At 45.1% G+C, this 20,546-nt stretch overlaps 1 long non-coding RNA gene across 1 annotated transcript in view; it reads left to right on the top strand.

The window, feature by feature from the left end:
* Window positions 1–2,699: 2,699 nt before the first annotated feature.
* LOC310659768 overlaps window positions 2,700–20,546 on the top strand; it is a 38,711-nt gene continuing 20,864 nt past the window's right edge. The window contains exons 1-2 of the long non-coding RNA XR_014502982.1: window positions 2,700–3,378; window positions 12,602–12,826. This is a non-coding gene — a long non-coding RNA (uncharacterized lncRNA). The remainder of the gene's footprint in view (window positions 3,379–12,601; window positions 12,827–20,546) is intronic.

Here is a 20,546-nt window from a genome sequence, read left to right as displayed (position 1 = left end):
CCCATCACTCACAGTATTGGTTTTTTTATTTGAATTTCCCACTCCCTCCAAGCTGTTTTCCCTCTGAAGCAAACTATGCAAGATCTATACAAGAAAGAGGGGGATTTTCCCTGCCAGACTTGAAGATATATTTTGAAGCCGAGGCTTTTTGCTGGATTAAGGAATGGATTCAACTAGATAATGCTGATTTGTTAGATTTGGAAGGATTTGACAATTTATTTGGTTGGCACACATATTTATGGTATGACAAGATAACGGCCCATAAAGGTTTTAAAAATCATGTAATTAGAAAATCTTTATATAATGTTTGGATAAGATATCAAGATCTCTTAGAAAGAAAAACACCCAGGTGGCTTTCACCAATGGAAGCAAAGGCCCAGAAAAAGTTAAATATGGAGAATAAATGGTTGAAATATGCTGATTTATTGTTGGAAGATAATGAAGGATTTAAATTAAGATCATTTGACCAAATTAAAGATAAATTAGATGGTTGGTTACAACATTACCAAATTAATGAACTGTATGAGATTGATAAGAAAAATGGTTTTGCAACAGAAAAATCCAAATTGGAAACGGAGTTGTTAGATACCAATGTAAAAAATCTTTCTAAAATGTATAACTTATTGTTGGAATGGCATACAAAGAATGAACAAGTTAAATCTGTGATGATTGACTGGGCAAGAGATGTTGGACACAATATAATGTTGGAAGACTGGGAAAGGCTTTGGAAGAAAGGGGTTAAGTTTACTGCATGTACTGTACTAAAAGAAAATATCATGAAATTGATGTATAGATGGTATTTAACCCCAGTGAAACTAGCAAAGATGTACCATACTAATGATAACAAATGTTGGAAATGTAAAGAAAAATAAGGTACCTTTTACCATATGTGGTGGACGTGTCCTAAGGAAAAAGACTTTTTGGGGGGGGGGATTATAATGAACTGAGAAAAATGTTGAAAAATACATTTATTAAGAAACCAGAAGCCTTTCTCCTTGGAATAATAGGATTAGAACTGCCTGAAAAAGATGTTAGGCTGTTTTTGTATGCCACCACAGTGGCAATATTTTTATTGGCCAAAAATTGGAAATCGCAAGAAATACCAACAATAGATGAATGGCAGATGAAGATGTTGGACTTTTTGGAGCTGGCTGACCTGACTGGAAGAATCCAGGACCAGAAAGAAGAGGAGGCACAAGAAGATTGGAAGAAATTTAAAGAATATCTAGCTAAATATTATAAGATAAGATAATTAGAAGTCACTTGAAAGTAATAAATAGGCTTAGGACTAGATTAAGAATGTGTTGTATAACATTAAGGATTATAATACTATTAAAAGAGAGGAGTAAATGGTAGGAGTCAATTTCAATAGAAATATGATTTTGGAGAACTGTTACACGGTGATACAATGAAATTCAGTTAAGGGGGACTCAAGGAAGTCAATTAACAATTTAAGGTAATTTGGATTTTGGAAGAAATAACTCTTTTTTGTTTTCCTTTTGTACTGTAATGTTTTTTCATTTGTTGTGCTTTATAATGTCTTGTTTTCTTATAAAATCGGGAAAGCAATAAAAAAATTTGAAGAAAAAAAGGTCTATACAAGAACTGATTACTTCAGTGGGCAAATAACAATATGGGTGGGGAGCATTCAGGTTATATAATTAAACCCCCTCCCCTGGACCACCACCAGCATCCTGATCGGGGGGGGGGGGGCGTGTTGCAGCTGCATTTTTTAAAAAGGAAGATCCAATTACAGGCCCAACTAGACAAAACAAAAGAGATCCCTGACTAGATCTCCCCTATGTGAATGCTTCTATCTGCTGAGAAAGGGGGATTCATAGTTTGACCAGAGCTGCAGCAGGGAGCACAGCAGATCCCACAGCTGCGCACCAATTATGGTGAATCACCTCCTCTGTATACGTCTACACTCAAACACCATGGGTTATGTTGTAAACAAAAATTGCTCTTTTCCCTTAATGGGGTATCCAAGAGCCCATATAGAGTCCTTACGTAGGTTCCCTATTGGTAGGAGAGAATAACAGAGGCCAACCAGAGAATATTGAGAAGCAAAGCAGCTAGTAAGCTTGATCTTTATTGATCTGTTGCAACAGGGTGCTCCCCTCCCACGCAGGAGAGGAAGAGGACCCCCAAAATTGCTGTGCAAGGGCTTATAAAGACTTTTGAAATTCCCATTCTCTAGATCAGGACCACCCCCAGAAACATTATGCATACATCACAGAAGGGGTGTAACCTAAGACCACCCCTCAGATACATCCCACCTACATCACAGAAATTTAAATGTTGTTTTTCTCCTCTCACAGTTTATCTCCTGTCTGGCAAGTTACTTGATTGGATTGCCTGGGGTACCTGGCCATTCTTTTGTAGTGTTAAAATACTTATTTCCTGGGCCAGGTCACACCTTATTCAAACAGACATATCCTGGAGACAAGATTTGTGAGGAAAGAGACAATGGGGAGGCTTTTCCAGTTTAACCTTGCAGAGAAAGGATTTGGTCAATTTAGGACTCAAAATGGTTCCAGGTTGGTCTTCCTGTGTTGATCTATGTATGTGCAGTTATGAACATTACCATATATCTAATACCATAAAATTCCTATCACATTATCTCCTATCACAGTTATTTTATATATTTTTGTGTGTGAGAGGGTAAACTTGGAGACTCAGGCAGAAGTTGAGCAAACAAGAAAGTTTTATTTTACAGAACAAAGTTGGGAAAATGTTACGGAAATTACGGGGAGGGCACATCTTTAAAGTTGTTAAATGTTACAAATATTATGCATAAATGTATCCTTTTGACTTGACAGCTCAGTGAAGTTACCTGGCTTTAACAATCATATAAAATCAACTCCTTTGCCAGTTCCCTCCATTCCAAAGCTATTTTCCTCTTGAAAAAGGACTCCAGGAAGTTCCCAGAGGTGACAATTGCTGAGCTGATTGTTGGCCAAGGAAAGCCTAATCCCATCACCAGATTTGCCTAGGGGTCCAAACATACCTGGGTCTTGCCCTGCCATGTCTGCTTATGCTAATCTTGTACCAAGGACTTGTCTGGACATGTCTGCCAGGGTTAAACTAGTGTAACCCCTGTCTCTCCTCCCCTTTTGTGACATGTCAGTGATGTAGCAATGATGCTGTACGAACTGTATTCTGGGATATGGTGGGAAAGTTTTAAAAGTCCTTGTCACCCCATCCTCGCCATTCCCCGGGGCACACATCACATCCCCAGGACACCTGTCACACCCCTGGGACGCGCGCCAGCCACGCCCCCGCCTGCTCCCCACCCCCACTGCTCTTCGCCACTGCTCAGCTGGATGCCATAGGAACCTAGAAGGAGATCAGCAGGCCAGGGAGGCTAGTTTGGTGGTGAGTTTTGGTTATGCCAAGAGCTAAAAGGATGCAGAGGCACTGAACCTTCTCTGTGAGCTGAATCGCCAAGCTATGGTCTGCGGTGGGGCCTTCCCTCAAAACCTAATGGGGAATCAAGATCCGTTGGGGTGTTAATGCTTTGAGCTCTTACATCATATGCTCAGAATGTATGTCTGTATAAGTAAAACCATATATGTATCCCAAAGACACCACAGTCTCTGCTGACCTTAACTCCAAGGCAGCTGAACCCTGGGTAAGCGTTGGAAATCCTGAAATCTCTCACCGCTCAGAAATTGGTGTGTGTGCAGCTATAGCTACAGATATAGTTGCAAGTTGCAAGTTCTGAAAATGTTTTGCAGAACTGTTTTCTGTTCTTGCTTTGGGTAGAGACAGTTTTGCAATTAGTAGTTAACAGTTGTGTTTCTGAGAACTACTTTCTCAACTTTTTTGAGTTTCACAATTCTGCATCACAGTAGACAAAACTGGGCTAGATGGACTGATGGCATGATTCAGTACACAGTAGCTATTTACAATTTCCTCAAACTAAGCTTTGGGGAAGTTGGCTTGAGTTTTGGGTACCAGTGTGGGTGAAGCTCCACCTCTCCAGATGCTTTGTCTCTCAAGGAAAAAAGCCACTGGGGGTGATTTTGAGGGGACAAAATGACTGGAAAGGAAAGCGACAAGCCATCTCTTCCCTATCCCCAAACTACCTTCACTCTGTCTGAAGCCATTCACAGCTGCCATGTGTAACATAAAAAGAGCCCACAGGAATGCAAAACATGTTGGGAAATAACTGGGGAATACCAATTAATCCTGAAGTCCCACTACAAAGGAAAAATGGCTGACTGCCTGAATTTTTAAAAAAAAAAGTGTGCAGGGCTTGACTCACTCTTTAGCCAAAACAACCCCCAAGCAGAGTTTAAAACATATTTATGACATGTTTGCAAAGAATGAGAAATATGAATTGTGCCAGTATTAAGCATTTATAGTTCTCCCCTGCCTTTACCCCTCAGACTGAATAGACCACAACTTCAGTAAGTTTAAATGCTTTACTTAAAATAATCACAGGTCTCACTCATCATTCAACACCACAGCAGCAGCAACACAGGCAAGGGACAAAAGTTAGCCTCAAACACGCGGTCTGAGTCTGGAGCCCCAGCTCAGTTTAGCAGCTGGAAAGCTCAGCTGGTTAGAGGTTGCAGGTTTGATTCCCGTAAAGGACAGCTGCATTGCAGGGGGTTGGACTAGATGACCCTCAGGGTCCCTTCCAACTCTATGATTCTACATGGTTCAAAGGGGAGAGTGAGGAGCAGGAAACAACCCTTATTTCCTCCCTCCCCAAAGGTGGGAGGTCATGACCAGTCTGAGTCTGCTCTTACTGGCAATCATGCACAGCTATGGCTGACTAGATGCACCTCCCACAGAACATGCAAGACGCTCAATGCATTTTGTGGCCTGAGGAAAAGCAGCAAATACTCGTGCTGTCTGCCATAAAGCTTGTGAAGTGGATCTGCCCCACCCAGTCAGCAGGCTGGGGCAGGGGACAGCTGGCTACACTCAGACAACGAAGTTGCCCCACCAGAGGCCCACCAGGGACCGGCTGCTTTTTTGTTTGAGTTTATAACTTTATTCTAAGGAGACTCCCATTGCAGACCTCAAGCAAGCTCTGCATGGGCTTGCCAGGGAGATAATTCTGAGCAAAGTAATTTGACCAGCCTTGGGCACTAGCACGTACCTGAGGGTGTCATTTGCCCCTCCACATCAGACAGCAAAACATCTGGGCCCACCCCTGACATGACCAGGGGCTGGGAGACCCCTCACCAACAGCTGAAATCCCTGTTCCTTCCCTGCAGAGCTGTGTTTAAAAACAGGAGAGGGCAGAGAGATCAAATGCAAGCCCACATTTTAAAAGAAAGCAAAGAGCAGAGGGTCAACATTAGGAGCATGAACTATTAAAATTTCCATCATTCGCTAATCAGATAAAACTTCTTTGCAATGATTCATTTTGGCAAGAGACAACACACATAATCAATTGTTAAAAGTTGTTCTGTGACATCAGCTTATTATCACCATAGCAACAATCAAACTACATGTGTATTTTTGATATGACTTAACTTGTAATTAAGGAAGGGCTCCTGCAAAGCACACAGCAACCCACTTCCTTCTTAACAACTTTATTGTAAAGTAAAAATTCTGTAAGGTAAAAATTTTGTTAACTCAGTCTGTGCTTAAGAAGTTTGTCCTGGGCAGGACTCTGTAGTTGCATGGAGAGGTGGGAGGAGTAAAAGAAAAAAAGAAAAAATATATATGCTGAGGGGAATGTGACTGGGTGTTATAAGTACAGGTCACCTTAAGTGTCCGTTGGGTCCATTTCCTATGGATATAAAAGGCTGCATTTGAGAGGAAGCAGCAGAACACCACGGGGGGTCAGCAGGGGTACGACAGCCAGCACCATTTCAAAGCCAGTACCATTGGAGTCATGTATGACATTCTGTGGCTGGGGGGCATCGTAATTATATTGCATTATTGGTAAAAGTTCAAGAAATTTGGTTGCACTCTCAAACATTGGTCAAATTAGCTGAAATCAGGGGGCAGAGTCCTTTCCTCAGTATTAGACAGCATGAAGTGCTTCATATATTAGCACCAACTTGAAAATGGTCAATTATCTGGTGGATTATGAAGATGTTTTTAAAACACAAATATCAAAAATCTACTTTGATGGACTTGAGATATATTTCCCAATGAAAGAACCACAGAAATATATGCACAAAAACAGCTTGTAAAAGTTGCCTGTTGGAAGCATCTGTGAACTCAACCAACTTTGGAAATTAAGCCATAAGAATCTCAACCAGCTACACATGGATACTCAGCAATGATATTATGAGGGAGCTGACAAGTTAAAACAAGTCACTGCTGCACATGAAACTGGTATTGTTAAAGGGGTTAATCCTTTGAAGGAGTTTTATAGAAATTTGTACAGTTTAACTTTTCTACTGTGGGAACCAAAAACAAACCCCTGTGTTTCAATAAGAACCAATCACAACAATACAAACACAAAACGTAGGCTAAAAGTTAGTGGAGAATATATAATAGAATAATGATATCATTCAAATTATAGGAATAAGCCAATCAAAGTTCATATGTGCAATATAACAGAGTAGTAGAGTGGACCATCAAGCCGTGTGTTCAAAACAAATGTCTAAGGACAGTCTCACAATAGTCTCTCAAAAGTTTCAACAGAAGACGTCTCAAAAGTTTCAAAAGCACAGTCATACCTCATGTTGCGTCCGCTTCAGGTTACGTGTTTTCGTGTTGTGTCCCACGGCAACCCGGAAGTACCGAAACGGGTTACTTCCAGGTTTCACCGCTCACGCATGCGCAGACATGGCACTTTGGCTTGCGTCGGTTCCGTGTTATGGACGGGCCTCCAGAACGGATCCTGTCCATAACACGAGGTTCCACTGTAAAGTCTCTCAATAGTCTTTCAAAAGTTTCAACGGAAGACATCTCAAAAGCCTCAAAAGTACAGTGTCTCCGGAATGATACTACTGTTTTGTAATAGTCTTCACCAGCTGGAAATAAGATACAAGGCATACAACCATTTTGTTATCCTTCATTGGTTGTATGCCTTGTATCTTATTTCCAGCTGGTGAAGACTCTTCTCCACTAACTATTAGCCTACGTGTTGTGTCTCCTACTGTGGGAAACATGAAATGCACCAACTAAGGGCATTTTACTGATGGGATTCATATACAGTACTGGCTTTCTGCCAAGATGGTTTACAATTTAAGCACTTAAACAAATATAATATATTATATTATATTAAACGAAGACTGACAGAGTCCTCTCATGCCAGCTGGCCTGGACACCCTGCCTTCATCCATTAAAATATAGTTTATGTACCTGAGTAAATAGTGTTCATTGTTGTCATATTTACTGATTGTGAGTAGATAGTATAAACAGCACCACTTTGAGTGTAATTCCTCAGATCCATTATCAGCATAGATCTACATTTCTCTGTGTGTAGCTTCTAAGAAGTAAAGACTGGGGCTGGAAAGAATGTAGATTGCTTAGTTTGTTCAGGGGTGTGTGGCTTCTAATCTCAGGTAGATTTTGAGTTCAGATTGTCTGAATGTATTGTTCCTGTTATTTAGGCTGCTGTCCCGAAACAATCCCTGGAGAGTAAACTCCATTGAACACAATGAGATTTACTTCTGAGTAAACATTCAGCTAGCTTCCAGATGTTCAGTGTGCTCTGAGAAATATGTTGAGTCTATTCAGACTCAAAGCCGCACACTGTACCCATCAAGCAGATGGAGAAGGGGCCAGTGCAGGTTTGAGAGATTCAAGCCGGAGGGTCCTGAGGGGTAGCTGGGGTGGCCTGTTGCAACAAAAATGACAATTGTGTGGCACCTTAAACACTAACAAGTGGATTATTACAGCATAAGCTTTCGTAAATTAAAATGCACTTTGACGCTTCATGAAGTGTTATCTGAAGTTGTCAGGCATATATCTACATGGGGCTGTAAGGGGGAGAATGGTGAGGAGTGACCACAGAAAACAAGAAGAGCCCACTACATCCTGCCAAAGACTTATCTAATCCAGCCTTGTGGTCTCACAGTAGCCAACCAAATGCCTATGAGAAGTCACCAGGAGGACCTGAGTACAGCAGCGCACTCCCAGAGAGTAACGCCAGATGGAAATGAAAAGCAAAAAATACAGAATTTGACAATTACATAAATGCCTCGAAGCATTAAACGCCCATTAACAAAGCAGAGTGGGTGAAAATGCAAACATCTGGCATTGGTAAGTCAAAGAACATCCCAAGCAACAGCATGTGTTTCTGAGACAACTTCCTGGGCCTGATCCAGTAAATCTTAGTTAGGAATTAGTCAAGAGAAGCATCCTGTAGACAGATCATGGACATGTGCTAAATCCCTGATAACCTGCCAGTGCATAAACAGCCTCACTGAGTGCATGTGTCAATAGATGCCAAGAAAGGAGAGAACAGAAAGGCCGAGATGTGGCATAAACAAAAATAGACATATGGCAAGAGGTGGTTATGACAAGCATGTAGGTGTCATATAAAAAGTACCCATTCTGCAAGTCAAAAGACTTTGCCATAAGACTTAGTTATCTATTATTTTACAGCTCTTTAAAACACACACTTTATTTTAACACATTAAAAAAAGCCCACATAGGTTGGTATCCAACTAATTCATTAAATCAGCGCAATGGTTTTTTGCTTGTGCAAAAGAACTTCCCAGCACACTCCCTATGTGTGCCCCACACCTTCGCCTAATATGCTCTGGAGGGTAGGGGTGAACCAGAGCAAGTTTTGGAGTGGCAAAGGTGTAAGAAAGGAGAGAAGGTCCATAACACAAACAGAAATCCTTGTGCTAATGGAACAAGTTAGCTGGACACAGCTAAATTGGGAAAGGAGTACGACAAGGCTGTATATTGTCTCCCTGCTAATTTAACTTATATGCAGAATTCATCATGCGAAAGGCTGGGCTAGATGAATCCAAGGCCGGAATTAAGATTGCCGGATAAAATATCAACAACCTCAGATATGCAGATGACACAACCTGATGGCAGAAAGTGAGGAGGAATTAAATAACCTTTTAATGAGGGTGAAAGAGGAGAGCGCAAAATATGGTCTGAAGCTCAACATCAAAAAAATGAAGATCATGGCCACTGGTCCCATCACCTCCTGGCAAATAGAAGGGGAAGAAATGGAGGCAGTAAGAGATTTTACTTTCTTGGGCTCCATGATCACTGCAGATGGTGACAGCAGCCACGAAATTAAAAGACGCCTGCTTCTTGGGAGAAAAGCAATGACAAACCTAGACAGCATCTTAAAAAGCAGAGACATCACCTTGTCAACAAAGGTCTGTATAGTAAAAGCTATGGTTTTCCCAGTAGTGATGTATGGAAGTGAGAGCTGGACCATAAAGAAGGCTGATCGCCAAAGAATTGATGCTTTTGAATTATGGTGCTGGAGGAGACTCTTAAGAGTCCCATGGACTGCAAGAAGATCAAACCTCTCCATTCTTAAGGAAATCAGCCCTGAGTGTTCACTGGAAGGACAGATCCTGAAGCTGAGGCTCCAATACTTTGGCCACCTCATGAGAAGAGAAGACTCCCTGGAAGACCCTGATGTTGGGAAAGATGGAAGGCACAAGGAGAAGGGGGCGGCAGAGGATGAGATGGTTGGATGGTGTTCTTGAAGCTACCAGCATGAGTTTGATCAAACTGTGGGAGGCAGTGGAGGACAGAAGTGCCTGGCGTGCTCTGGTCCATGGGGTCACGAAGAGTCGGACACGACTAAACAACTAAATAACAACATTCTTTGGCATAGGGTTTAGCCTGTTTGTCCAATATAGAGAGCTGAAAGGCACTGTTGGCATTTGATGGCATACACAATGTTAGAAGATAAGCAATTAAATAGGCCTGAGATGGTATGTTTGATTTGTTGGCGCCAGTCCTGGTGTATGTGGCAGCAAAGTTGGGAACTGGCTTCCAATATATATAGAATTCTACTTAGCATAGAATCAGCCTCTTCTTAGGGGCTACAATTAGTGTGGGAGAATGATCTGGATCTCCGGATAGGGAAATAAGTACAGGAAGCGATGTGGTCTAAACCCCCACTTGAAACGATTTCTGTAAGAATACAGGAACGCATGCTGAAAACAGTGTTAAGATGACATTGGATTACACTCCGCTTATCGAGGTAATTAAGGGGCTGATGATGGGAGTAAATCAGCCTCCCAGGGTCTCCCCAGGGGATGGGGAGACACAGCCTCGTCCAAGGTTGCCAATAAATCACCCCTGAGTTCGAAAGAAGGAGGGGGGAATCTCGAGTGAGATTCTGGATCTCCCGGACGCTGCTTCTGAGTGCGACCTAGTTGCATTGCTTAAGATAAAATAATTGGATGTAAAAAGTAAATGCACATGTTTTGAGCGAAGTAAAGGGTGTTTTATCTGCTAATCAAATCTACCGCTGAGAAGTTAAGAGTGATGGGATGGATTGAACAGAAGACTACAGCAAAGAATCACAGCTATGTCGGTATGTTGAAACGGAACGGAAGAGAGGGGGGAAACTTCTTCTTTTTCAATATGTTTTACCTAACAACCCCTCCCCTAGAAGAACCATCACAATGATTTAAGTGAGGCTGGAAAATAAACTGTGTGGAAGCAAAGATTAATTAAAGGCTTTGCTTTGTGGAAGATTTGGAAAGGAAACAAAAAGGCTTTTTTGGTGACGCAGTCATAAATCGGGATCCGCCATTACGAGACAGACTTTGTTGCGAGATTTACAGTCAAAGGGGGAGGTGAGCCACTGTTCTGCTATCTTGTTTGGATTATTTGGCAGTATCCCCCCGGAAAGACTGATTTATGGAGCAAGTGGTCTGGGAAAATTAATGAGCAGACGCTTAAACTTTATTTCATCGGAACTGTCGAAATGGCGTCTGCCGCGCGAATAGGACTTTTGGATCAACGTGTAAGCCCACACAGAAACATAATATTGTTTGCTTCATCTCGCTTGTAGAAACAACTCAGAGGTTATTAAGAAGAAAAATGCTAACAACAAGAAGAGTGGAAGCTGGGACTTGTGAAATATTAAAGCAGCAGAAATATGAGATGATTGGACCCTTTCTGAACTCGAAGCATGGGTACCCCCAACAAAAATTTAAAATTCGGCAAAATATTTGGATTTTTATGATATGTATTGGTTTAATTTGGAGTAATTAATGTGATATGATTGGATTGTTAAATGGAAAACTAATAAAAATATTTTTTTTTAAAAAAAGGATTACACTGTGCTTATCCAGAAATGGCAACGGTTGCTTTAATTTATGTTGTTGGGGTTGTGGTCACACTGGAACATTGCTTCATATGTGGTGGGATTGCTTCAGTTCAGAGATTATGGACCCAAATTTTTGACACTATTTCCACCATCACCTCTCAGGTACTGTCTCCAGACCCAGCCCTGGCGCTCCTGTCCTTGGAGCCTGGTACCAACTCACCCATCATGCGCAAATCTCTTGCGTTTATGCTACTTACTGCAGCCAGAATGCCAGTGGCTTCCCATTGGAAATCCAATTCACCACCTTCCTGAGAGGAGTGGCCTGTGAAAGTATGGGATATTGCACTGCCAAAACACCTGGCGCACAAACGGAGAGTCCTTAATAGTTCATCAAAAATAGACTACTTTTATTTGACTTGGTATAAGTTTTTCTCTTGTGCTAACTAGTTTGCACAGCCCAATAAACCCCTTGCTCCATATATAAATATGTTGAGAGGCTTTATCCAGAACTAATTTGACTCACCTTTTTCTTCTTGTATGTGATAAATGTACGTGGCACTACATTCTCAGTTTTAACCTGGTTTTCCCCTCTCATTTTATTTTTGTTTTTATTTTTTACATTCATTATTCTTACTGCATTTCATATGCACATGTCAATAACCATTCTTTACGAAAAATGACCATAATAATAAAGTTTCTTATTCAAAATGAAAAACTCTTTAATATGTGATACTGAAGTATCCTTTTGGTCACAATATAATGCAAAATATGCCAGCTTTTGGAGGTGCATCTTTTGGACTCCAGTGCTCCTGTGAAATTCTGATGCTTCCCTAGCAACTTGCTAGAGCAGCAAATGGATGATATCATTGCTCTTCTGCAGTGCGCACTGTTTTTTCATAATATGGATAAGCCAGCCAAAGAAATCGCCTGCACTGCAAACCACTTCTTAAAGTCATACATTGTTTTGATGAACCCAAAATAAGCAGGATGATGTTCTGAATCTCTGTATCCCAGTTTTGCTGTCACTGCACTCAATAGGGCTTAAACAGAGGCTAGGCTCCCCGCTCTACCCGTTTACTCCTGAATGTGAGTTGAGTTTGAAATCCCAGCTTTGGAAGGGAAGCATGCAATCTAACAGGAGAAATGTAGGAAAGGAAAACAAATTTGCAATGCTCAGCTCTGCCTTGATACCAAAAAGAAACAAACCAAGAATCCTTATTCCATTTCTGTGAAGCAGCTAGGGTTACATTATCAGTTTGTCCTTTAAAAGCATGTTTGCTCAGATTTTTAAGTGTTTGTGTTTTCATATAAACAGGAAACAAAATCCTAAATAGCTCAAATGAAACCAAATCCTATGACTTTGTAAAATTAAAAACAAAATCAATCTCTCTCTTCTCTTTCCCCTATAAGTGTGTGGTTCCTGAGACAAAGTGGGCTGGATAAGTTCAACCTCAGTTCACAGAAGAGAACATTCTGTTCTCTGCACAACAGGCAGGACTGCTGTAAAACAAGATCAACAACATGAGCTCAGCAGCAGCAGAAGCCCCACAATAGAGACGGAGAATTAGTCAGAGGATTGCTCCATCTACATTGGAAACACACAGAGACAGGAGTGCACATGGATGTGAGATCAAGGTCAGTGAATTAGCTGACTTTCTGCCCTAGGAGCTGTATTGTTGTTCTCCACTTGAAAGGGCTTCTCCCCTCCTCCCTCAATTTAATTATAGCTAAGGCAAGCCCAAGGAAACAATTCTCTGCCCAGTCACAATACGCTCACATGTGCTTTGTGCAGAAGGCAGTTAAAGTGCGTCAGTATTTTTTGTGTCACACGTCTCTGAATGCTGGATTCCACCAAGATTTTTCACTGCCCTATCTTAATCTCATTGATTTCAGTGGGATTGCACAAAATAATTCAACACAGAATTCACCGGGTTAGTGTTTTGGATTAAAATGGACAAGAATCTGTTTCCTTTACAAATGGAGATAAATATTCTACTGTCCCTTCCAAGCCCTCATCTGTGCAATTAAACCTATTAGCTACCACATCTTAACCTTTATTATTCAGAATGGTCAGTGATTAACTGTTCACACACTTCCAAAACCTTGCCAAGGGTCAGAAGCAATATGAACCTTATTTTATGTCTTGCATCTTAAAATCCGTATTTGCAGATGCATTCAGATGCCATGCATGAGCTTATCCCACACTGATGTTGCACATTCAGCACAGCTTTGCAAAGCAGTTGGAAGAATGGTCTCTCAAAGGTGGTGTGCACATAATCCATCCTATGTATTTATTCTTAAAAGGCCTAGGGCTGCTCCAAGACACTTTGCTAATTGCAGCAAGGGACAAGATAGAAAAAAACCCTCCCCAAATTCCACATACAGAAACTGAGTGCACTGACAGATGAATCTTACTTCAATGGTGTTGACACGACAGGGTCCTCTACTAGGGTCCTCCACTGCACCTGAGAGCAGCAGACTAGCATAGGGAGCATAGGATAGCCCAGGTGGCCCCTCTTGCCACTCCCTGCCACTCAGCATCCACCACCTGAAGCTGCCTCGCTCTGCCTGAATGGTAGGGCCGGCCTTGAACAGATGCAGTTCTAAAAGCTGCTGCTTCTGTTACACAATACTGTAACTGCATCCTCGTCAGTTCCATATAGCAAGCAGAGAGATAATCAAAGACCAGGGCTTGGGCTGGGAGAGGCGATTGGCTGCATAGGCACATCGTATCCTGTGACTGGCCTGGCCACAGTATAAAGTAGGTATTTTAGATGTTCAAAAACCACTAGTGTGTAATAATCATTTTTGAAAATTTACGCATTGACATTTCCTGCCAGGAATTCGTGAGGCAGCTCTTACAATGTGTTTCCTTTAAAAAATAAAATGGGAGAGTTGGAAGTTAGGTGAAACAAGGGAAGTTGTCATCCTCCCTTGTGACCTTTCCATGCAAATTGTAACAAATCTCTACCCCAGCAGGCACCAGATTTAGCATGAAGCTCTGACAGCCTTCTTCCTCACAAACTAACCAATCTTTTCTGTCTTTGCATGCCTTGCAAATCTGGGTGCAAGGGCTCTAGAAGGCAAACATTCCAAGCTGTGAAGAGGAGTGAGGGAAGAAATCCTGTGTAACAAGAATTGGAAGCGGCATGCCTTTTTTCCCAAAACTGCAACTTGAGGATGTCACTGCGGCTGTTATCACGAAAGCTCAGAATCCTGTCAATCACAGTCAAGACCAATTTGGACAACAGTGCCCCCCACAAGGAGCCCTCAGAACACCTAACCCAGCAGGAGGCTAAGGAAAGGCTTATGCATTTTCTCTTCCTCTTATTCCAGGCTGCCTGTGCTTTCTAGCCTCACATCCCTCAACAATAGCAGGCACTGAACAAATAGAGTGCATGACAGGGAGTACAGGAAATGGAGCACAGAGATAGGTACCATCAGTATAACAACAGCCCCAAATTCCAGGTTCCTCTTGATCTTGTCCAACGACATCATATACACAGAGATGATATGTAAGAGGTGGTGATCTGACCACTCCTGAAAAAACCAACCCTGGACCCAGGGCTTTGTGACTGCTACTGCCGGCTCGCAAATACCCCATTTCCAGGACATGGGATTGGAAGGGTTGTGGTGCAACAGCTGCAATGAAACCAGTTCCAACAGGGATTCAAGCCTGGTCATGGAAATGAATTGGCCTTGGTCACCCAGATAGATGGCCTTCGTAGAGAGGACAGGAAGAATATGACCCTGCAATTCTTACTTGGTCTTTCAGAGGTTTTTGATACCATTGCCCAAGGCAAAGGCACAGCATGGGAGGGGCGAAGGGGACCATTGCCCCAGGCACAGTTTTTCCCAGGGCACGTTTTGCTCCTCACACCACCCCTGCCAGCCCCACACTGCTTTGCCAGCGTGGTGCTGCCAGGGCATCAGGAGGATGCAATAGGCATGTGCCCTTCCCATCAGTTGGATTGGGCGGATTGGAAGGGTGCTTGCATACCCTGCTGCACCCTCCTCACATTGCCCTCTGTGCCCCGCCCCCAGCACAACTGGACAAGCCCACCTCAGACACTGGGAAGATGCGCTTCGCCAGTGGACTGGGGTAGCCTCCCAAACCAACAGTGTAAGACGGATATTGGGGACACTGTTTTGTAGTGACTAAAGTCCTGTCTCCAGAGTTGGTTTCAAATAATAGTGTTGGGTGGTTATCTCTTGGCCCCCTGGCAGTTGTGCTGTGGGGTGCTCTTGGGTAGCATCCTGTCCCTGATACTGTTGGAGAGAGAGGTTTGGAAGAGAGATTATTTACTCTCTTATAGCAGAATTAAGCACAATGACAAGTGCTACCAAGCACATTAAAACTTGGTTATATTTACATCTGCCCTCATCCACCTTTAAACAAACATTCTCCACAAAAATACTTAGGCTAGAATAAATCACCAGCACCTAGTATTGCAAATAAGTGAAGATTTTACTCATAGAGTTTCAGGAGTTACAGCAGACAAGTCTCCATCTGTTGGCAGTAAATAAAGATAAAATGATTCCAAATGCTTCAAAAGAAAGGACTTGGTTTCCTTGCAAAAAGATCATGCAATCTTTGGGTTAGCAAAATCAGGCTATGAAAATCTATTTTTGGAGAGATCCAGTTCATTTGGCTTTTCCTGCAGATGAGAGTCTTGCTGCAGCTTGTTCTAGGAAGCAGAGAGAAGAGGAAAGGGGGTGGGAAGCAAAGGCTGCTGGGATCCTGCTAAGCTCCACCCGCAGGCAACTTTGAGCTCTAGGTTGGATTGCTGCAATGTGCTTTGTGTGGGGCTGCCGTTTGAGGTTGACCTGGAAGCTGCAGCTCCATTGCTCACTGGAGCAGAATATCAGCATCCTCTGACCCCACTGCTCCAAGATTTGTATTGGCTGACAATTAGCTACTGGGCAAGGTTCAAGGGGCTGGTTTTGGTATACAAAGCCCTAGACAGCTTGGGACCAGGATACCTAAGGGGCTGCGTCCCCTATAGACAGTCAAACATGGCATTCTGCAGGAGAGGGCATCCTGCAGAGACCACCCTACCGAAAGGTCTGTTCTGCATGATGTCAGAATTGGGCTCTTTCCTTTGGAGCGCCTTCCCTTTGCACAACAGACAAGCACCTTCTCTATTATTTTTTTAGCACCTGCTAAGGAAATTACTCTTTCAACAAGCCTTCTAAAATCTTAATCCCAGTTGGTATCTGTCATGGATTTGCATGATTTTATACATGTGTTATTGTTGTTTTAAACTGTTTTTTTATTTATAATTTTAATTGTTTGCATATACACAATTGTGTTAACTGTTGTTTTTTTGTGTGTGTGTGTTATGTACTGAGTTGAATAGGATCGAAACTGCAGCAGTCTGATTGGTCCTAGAACAATAGGATCCAAATCACAGCAGTCTGATTGGTCCTAGAACAATAGGATTCTGAATGCATCAGTCTGATTGGTCCTAGAACAATGCAGCAGTCTGATTGGTTGGCAGGAACCACCCAATCATGCTCCAGATATAAGTGAATCCACAACCTGATTGGCTTACAGTAGAATTCCAGAATTAGCCAATCATGTGCAGCCCATTGTGTAAATAATGTATATAAGCAGATACTTTGAGGGGACATTGATTCATTCCTCCTCACCACTATGAGCTGAATAAAGAGCATGAAATCACTTTACGACTCTGAGTATATTTCACTGGCGACGAAGGTGGGATCCTGCTGAGCTGACTGCCACACACCGCACCGCAGCACCGCCACCTGCCGCACCGCTGCCTCGCACCGTGTATCTAGGCTTCAGCTCCGGGACACAAGGAACTCAGAATGGCAACCAACAGCAGCTTCTCGCCGTTCAACCCAGCATCTGGAGACTGGGAAGCGTACGCCTCTCGTTTCACCTTCCTCCTAGAAGCCAAAGGGGTCACCGATGAAGAAGACGCCAAGAAGAGGGCAATATTCTTCAGCGTCTGCGGAGAGGAGACGTTTGAAATCGCCCGGGCTCTCCTTGCGCCTGAAGACGTCGCTACAGTTCCATACAAAACAATAATGGAACAGCTGAAGGGGCACTTTTCGCCACAGCCCTCAGTGGTGGCTCGTCGAAATGCCTTCTACGCAAAGCGGCAAGCCCCTGGGGAAACCATAACTGGGTTTGTGACCTCTCTCCGCCAAGCCGCCCGGTTCTGCAACTTCTCAGAGCTGGAGAACATGCTTCGTGACCGCCTCGTCGGTGGCCTGAGGGATGAGAAGCTGCAACGACGCCTCTACGCTAAGAACCTAACGTTCCAGGTCGCTCTGGAGGAGGCCCTGGCAACGGAAGCTGCTGAGAAGTCGACGCAAGAGGCACGGCCGAGCCAGCCGTCCCAACCGAGGGTCCACCATGAAGACCTCACCGACGACTCAGGATCCAACAGGGAGGAGGTGCACCGAGTACAGCAGCGCACTCAAGCAGCCCACATACCACAGCTGCCTCGACGAGAAGGAGGGAACTGCGCAAGCTGTGGAGAAAGTCACGAGAGGAGGACCTGCCGTTTCCGCAACGCAGAGTGCAGGCAGTGCAGAAAATCGGGACACATCGCCCGGGTGTGTCGGGCTCGGCCCACCCGACGCCAGACATCAGATGACCAATCCAAGAGCCCCAGGTCCCGGGGCCCAACGCACCAAGGCAACTCAACGGAGCTCACGGACTTCCAGGTATACCAGTTGCCCCACCCCAACGTAGAGAAAATTTATGTAGAGGTACAGATAGAGGGGGCCCCATGCCGCATGGAGCTTGACACGGGTTCAAATCTATCCATAATCTCGGCAAGGACCTTAAGGAAACTGTGTCCTACTGGGGGTCCCAAACTCAGGCCGGCCCCATTCACCCTCCGGGACTTCCAGAAACGTAAGGTCCCCACAATGGGGGTGGGGACCTTCAGGGTGCAATACCGAGGGCGGACGCGGCAACTGGACTTGCTTGTGGTCAAGGGCCCCTACATTAGCTTACTGGGATTGGCATGGTTTGGACCACTGGGGCTAGCCGTCACCGGGGTGAACAACACGAGTTTACAAGTGGACATGGACGCCATATGCAAGGAATTTCCGGGGGTTTTTGATGGGAAATTGGGACAGTATACGGGCCCCCCCATTGCTCTACAGCTTGACCCCGCAGTACGACCAGTCAGGCTCAAGGCCCGCCGGGTCCCGTTCGCCCTGAAACCCCGTATAGACGAGGAATTGGACCGGCTCGTGGAGCAAGGAGTGCTGGAGCCAGTGCCTAATGCCCCCTGGGAAACCCCAATCGTCACACCCGTCAAGCCTAATGGTTCGGTCCGCATCTGCGCAGACTACAAATGTACCATAAACAAGGCCCTCACGGCCCATGCATACCCAGTGCCAGTGGTCAGCCATGTCCTTGCCACCCTGGCTGGGTCGAAAATTTTTGGCAAGCTGGACTTGGCCCAAGCATATCAACAGCTACCAGTAGATGAGGCCACAGCAGAGGCACAGACGATTGTGACGCACAGAGGAGCGTTCAGGGTAAAGCGGCTGCAATTCGGCGTCAGCGTGGCACCAGGCATATTCCAGAACCTAATGGACTCTCTCCTTAAAGGAATTCCTGGCGTCACCCCCTTCTTCGATGATGTGTTGATTGCCGGGCCCACACCAGAGGAGTTTGAGGACCGCCTCCGCACCGTTCTGCACCGTTTCCAGACGGCGGGTCTCAAGGTGAAGCGGGAAAAATGTCTACTAGGAGTGCCTCAGGTGGACTTTCTGGGATTTATGGTGGACGCAGAAGGGGTCCACCCGACTGGGGACAAGGTACGGGCCATTTGTGATGCCCCAGTGCCCAAGAACAAGACTGAACTTCAGGCCTTCTTGGGACTATTGAACTTTTACCATTCCTTCCTTCCCCACAAAGCGGCGGTAGCAGAGCCCCTACACAGACTTCTGGACAAGCGGGCCCCTTGGGTGTGGGGCCAGCGCCAGGAGGCTGCATTCCAGGCAGTCAAGGACTTGCTTGTCTCAAACTCGGTCTTGGCACACTTCGACGAGAGGCTGCCGGTGGTGCTAGCATGCGACGCCTCACCCTATGGCATTGGCGCTGTCCTGGGACACCAACTCCCGGATGGAAGAGAGGTACCAGTAGCATACTTTTCCCAGACACTCAGCGCAACCGAACGGAACTACTCACAAATAGACAAGGAGGGGCTGGCAATCGTGAAGGGAGTAAAAAAATTCCATGATTTCTTGTACGGGCGGCCCTTCACCGTGGTGACTGACCACAAGCCGTTGCTTGGCTTGTTTGCCCCCGAAAAGCAGACCCCCCAAGTGCTGTCTCCTCGCGTCCTCAGGTGGTCAATTTTCCTTGCCAGCTACCAGTATGCACTGATTCACCGACCTGGGAAGGCGATGGGCCATGCGGACGCCCTCAGCAGGCTACCACTACCGGAAACAGGCCCCGACCCAGCACCTGCACAAGAGGTTATGAGCCTGGAGCTGCTTCCCGACCGCCCCATTCAGGCACAAGAAGTTGCACACCATTCCAAGAAAGACAGGGTCATCTCCCGGGTCCTGGACTGGGTGTGGAGGGGATGGCCCAGCAACAGCCCTGGGCCAGAATTCGCTGGCTACACAACCCGCAAACATGAACTGTCGGCCCACAAGGGGTGCCTGTTATGGGGAAGCAGGGTCGTTGTTCCCCAGCCCCTCCGCAAAAGGGTCCTCACAGCCCTACACGAGACACACCCAGGGGTAGTAAGAATGAAGGCTCTGGCCAGGAGTTATGTGTGGTGGCCGGGGATCGACGGAGAGATAGAGGCCTGGGTCAAACACTGCCAGGCCTGCCAAGAATCCCGCCCAGATCCCCCAAGGGCCCCAGTCCAGTCCTGGGAGTCCGCCCGAGCACCATGGTCACGCCTGCATGTGGACTTTGCTGGCCCCTTTCAGGGGAAAACATTCTTCATAGTGGTGGACTCCTACACCAAATGGCTGGAAGTCGCACTGGTACCGTCCACTTCTACATCCGCAGCCATCCGGATACTACGCAGGCTGTTTGCAACCCACGGGCTCCCTGACACTCTCGTCTCAGACAACGGGACTGCATTCACGTCAGGAGAATTCCAAACCTTCACAGCGCAGAACGCCATCCGCCACATCCGTTCGGCGCCATTCCACCCTGCCACCAATGGCCAAGCAGAACGCATGGTGCGGACCACCAAGGACACCCTTCGCCGCATGACGCAAGGGGATTGGGAGTACCGCCTTGCCACATTCCTCCTAGCACAGCACAGCACCCCCAGCTCAACGACTGGCCAGAGCCCCGCTGAACTACTAATGGGTCGGCGCCTTGCAATCAGATTGGACC

The sequence above is a fragment of the Podarcis tiliguerta genome (assembly GCF_965153285.1).
Source record: "Podarcis tiliguerta genome assembly, chromosome: 11".
Classification (NCBI taxonomy): Eukaryota; Metazoa; Chordata; class Lepidosauria; order Squamata; family Lacertidae; genus Podarcis; species Podarcis tiliguerta.
The sequence above is the reverse complement of the archived record's forward strand: the minus strand, read 5'-3'. Positions and strand labels throughout refer to the sequence as shown.